Source organism: Balaenoptera ricei, chromosome 2 (assembly GCF_028023285.1).
Source record: "Balaenoptera ricei isolate mBalRic1 chromosome 2, mBalRic1.hap2, whole genome shotgun sequence".
Lineage (NCBI taxonomy): Eukaryota > Metazoa > Chordata > Mammalia > Artiodactyla > Balaenopteridae > Balaenoptera > Balaenoptera ricei.
Genome location: NC_082640.1, coordinates 16453191 through 16457242, shown reverse-complemented (window position 1 = coordinate 16457242; position 4052 = coordinate 16453191). Strand labels below are relative to the sequence as shown.

General features: G+C 48.3%; 1 pseudogene; it reads right to left on the bottom strand.

The window, feature by feature from the left end:
- Positions 1 to 1958: 1958 nt before the first annotated feature.
- LOC132360259 (zinc finger protein 771-like) lies at positions 1959 to 2874 on the bottom strand (annotated as a pseudogene).
- Positions 2875 to 4052: the final 1178 nt, after the last annotated feature.

The window sequence follows — 4052 nt, the reverse complement described above, 5'->3', positions numbered from 1 at the left end:
GGCATTGGACAGCAATAAGTTAAAGTAGTCACAATGTTGCCACTGGAGTCACAGCCTCACACCTTTGACAGGGATTAGTGTTAAGATTTCTAGGTGAAATCCCGGCCACTGGGAATTCCCTACGGGACACCAAGACAGCTGCTAGGGCTCACAGTCGCCATGTTTGCTCTAATATATTCCTCTTGCTCCAAAGACAAAACTTGGGTAATCAACTAGTGAATTTTGTGCAATTTTTCATGAGTTTCCCAGCAGTTTCCCCCTCTTTTTTTTTTTTTGTCAGTTACCAGATGCTAATATGCTAATATGATGATGTTGGCTTAGATGGGGATCATAAATATTCAAATCAGTTCCATGAGTGCTTGTTATGTGCTTGGCTGTGGCTCCGATAAAAGATGAGTAAAACACAGTCCTGATCCTCAGAAAAGCAGGCTAATTGTTTGAGAGGAATGCTAAAAATGAGGTATGATGTTGTCTCACATTTATATCAGAATTATATCCTGAAATACTGAAATTCAGGGCAGTGTATGACAAAGGACCCAAATGAGCATCCCAGATAAGGAATTTTAGTATTTATGTATGGGTAGCAGGTCACATTAGCGTGGACTCACAGTAATACAGGAAGTTTTGGTGAGCTAGTTGTGTCAACAAGAACAGAAATGATCAGGGGAAAAAAAAGCTAACAGGTAGCACTTGTTTGGGTTTTTTTCTTTTTTTTTCTTTTTTTCAACTCTGGTCCTGCGCCTCATCCCGTGTCCCCATCTCAATGACACTGCCTGCAGTCACCCAAGCTAAGAAATGAAATCAGCCCCATCTCTCCTTTCCCCACGTCCACTTTAACTCCTATTAATTCTAGCTCAATAATATGCCATATCCCTCCCTCCCCTCTAATCCCTCAAGGCTTCTTTGTGGCCTTGGAACCTTTACCCTGGCTTCCAGGGTCCTCAGTGGTCTGTCTCCTGCCAACGTCCTTGCTTGTTGTCCCTACCTTCCACCCCAGAGGACATCTGCAAGCTCTAACAAGTCTGGCATGCAGGTTCAGGGGTTCTCTCCATAGGTCCCCAACCCCAACTCTCTTGACCTTAAGACCAGCTTAAATGCCACCTCTGAGAAGAGCCTCTCTAAACTCCAAGATTGCACTGAAGACCTCTCCTATCCAACAACTCCCCCATTAGAGTTCCAATGACAAGGGACTGCACTTGCCTGTGTACTTGTCCCCACTGTGCCATTCACTGGCTGTCAGTACCTATTTACTCACCTGCAGAAATGGAGGTAAAAGAGTTACCTAACTTTGGGATGCTTTGAGGATGAAAATGAGCTAATAATAATGTAGCACTCAAGTTCTTTAACCTAGTGCTAAAGTTTCCACTATTGCTCCTCTTTACTAGACTGAGTTCCATGAGGTTCATGCCGGCTCACTCAAAGCTCTGCAGAATGCACTGCCTGTTGATCACGAACGCGCTAAATTTATGGACCCTTCTAGGTCTGAGGTCATGAAGACATAACCAAGGGCCAAGCGTGTAATGACTCCACACACGGGCCAAGCGTGTAATGACTCCACACACACACACACAAAATCAGTTCCTGGAACACTTTTGGGCTTATAGCCCCACTTGACTCCATGACAATTCACCTAAATCACCTAAGCCTGGGGAGACTCCCAACTTTCCTCCTAATTCACACCCCACCCACCTCATTCACAGGCACGGGTGGGGTGAGGATATAATACTTTATTCACGCTAACACGGGCCGAGGAGATGTAATGAGGGGGAGGTGGGCGCGTTTCCAGGGACCCCGGTAGGGGATCCTCCCTGTCTCCCAGTTCCAGGGCAGCCAGGGCCGCCGTCCCACCCTGAGACGCAGGTGGCGGAGCGGGGAGCTGTCCAGGTTAACGCAGCCCCAGGTCGGGATACCAGCGCGTCCCTCCCCAGTTCGCACCCTGCGGAGACAAGAATGGCGGTTCAACTGCACTCACAATCTGGACAGCGCTCGGTGGCAGTGGCTCCGGCGGGTAGCTTGAAGTCTCGGCCGCCGCCCGCGCAGATATAGAGACGGTGCGTGTGCGCGCAACGGTGGCAGACGAAGTGCGAGCTGCGGCGGAAGCGCCGGCGGCACTCGGCACGTGGGTAGGGCCGCTCGCCTGTGTGCGTGAACGCATCCTCCGCCACGTTGGAGCGGTGGCCGAAGTCGCGGCCGCCCACAGCGCAGCAGCGCAGCTTCTCGCCCGTGTGCACGCGCCGGTGCTTGGCCAGCGCCGAGCTCTGGGTGAAGCGCGTGCCGCAGTCGGCGCATGCGTACGGCCGCTCGCCCGTGTGCACGCGCAGGTGCTGTGCATAGTTGGAGCTCTGCGCGAAGCGGCGGCTGCGTTGTGCGCATGCGTACGGCTTTTCGCCCGTGTGGCGACGGCGGTGCTGCAGCAGGTTCGAGGCGGCTGAGAAGTGTTTGTCTCATTCCGGGCGTTCGTAAGGCCGCTCGCCCGTATGCGCGCGGCTGTGTTTGGTCAGCGCCGACTTCTGCGAGAAGCGCCGGCCGCACTCGGTGCACGCAAAGGGCCGCTCGCCCGTGTGTATGCGGACGTGCTTGGCCAATGTGGAGCGGCGCGCAGAGGCAAGGCCGCAGTCCCAGCATGCATGTGGGCGCGCCGGGTACGCTGACGGCGCTGGCGCCTCGCTCGGGACCTCTTTGTTGTCCATGGGGATCTTGAGTTTCACCACTTCATACTTCTCTTCACCCTCATCCTCCTCACCCTTCACCAGCAGCACCATCTCTTCTTGCATCCTTTCCTCCTCCTCCTCCTCCTCCTCCTCCTCCTCTGTCTGCTGTTCACCGGGCATCTTGGTGTCCAGCCGCAGGTTCGGGCGCTCGCGCTGCCCCAGGCCAGGGCGCCGGGCCCATGTAGCACTTGTGATGTGGCAGACACTTTTCTAAGTTCTTTACTTTGGGGACTTAATGCGGTGGTTCAGTGTAAGACTCCACGCTCCCAATGCAGGGGGCACAGGTTCGATCTCTGGTCGGGGAAGTAAGATCCTGCATGCCACACGAGGCAGCCAAAAGATAAATAAGTAAAACAAGTTCTTTATTACATTACTCATTTATTCCTTGCAAAAACTATGGGGTATGTACTATTATAATCATCCATGACGGTAGTCTCTGCTCTTAACTGCTAAATCCCATTGCCTCTCTCTCCAATGGGTACAAGGCGTGTTTATGAAGAAATTTAGATAGCATTTGGAAATTCTATATTGAATGTGAAGAGAGACAGTGCCATCTCTATCCCGTGGGTAGCATTTAATTGTTTCTTCAACATAGCATATTGTTTGAGTTAAGGATAGATAATATACTTTCAAAATAGAATGATGACAGATAAATTTTAAAATTTTCTTCCTTGATTTGCTTTTAAAAGAGCAGAGATAACGTCCATATATTTATTCAAATGCCTCTAAAATGATAGTTTATATTTTCCAGATATAAATTTTGTATTTTGAGATGTCGATTTATCAGACCTACTATTTGCAATTGTAAACGTAAGTGATTGATTCATACTATATACAGACTCCAAAGGAGGACTCTTCTACATATTAGATTAATTGATTGTAGGTTTTGTAGCAAAACCCACACATTTTCCTTTATACGGTGGGCAATTTGCCGAACAGCTTTTGGGTAACTTACTAATGTGCCAATAACCTGTTTTCAGCTTCACTGTGATGAGTCCTCAGTCCTTATGTCTGAAGACAGAAAAAGACCCATAGAGAAGAGTATATCACTTCTCCAGTTCTTAGTATTTAAGTGGTGAATTATACTTCTAAAGAGAGAACAATCTCATATTTGGCATCTGTTATTAAATATGTGGTTTCCATCTTCTTTGGGGGTAAATTTTTAAGTTGTTTCATAAAAATTCTAACACTTGTATTAGTAACTAATCAACACTGATAGAAGTGTAGAGCATTTTAATTAATATCATATCTGACTGGACTTGTTCTGAGTTTAATGATGGGAGAGAGAAAATATTAATGACCTCAAAATGAATGTATGAAAACATTTTATTGGTCTTGTCC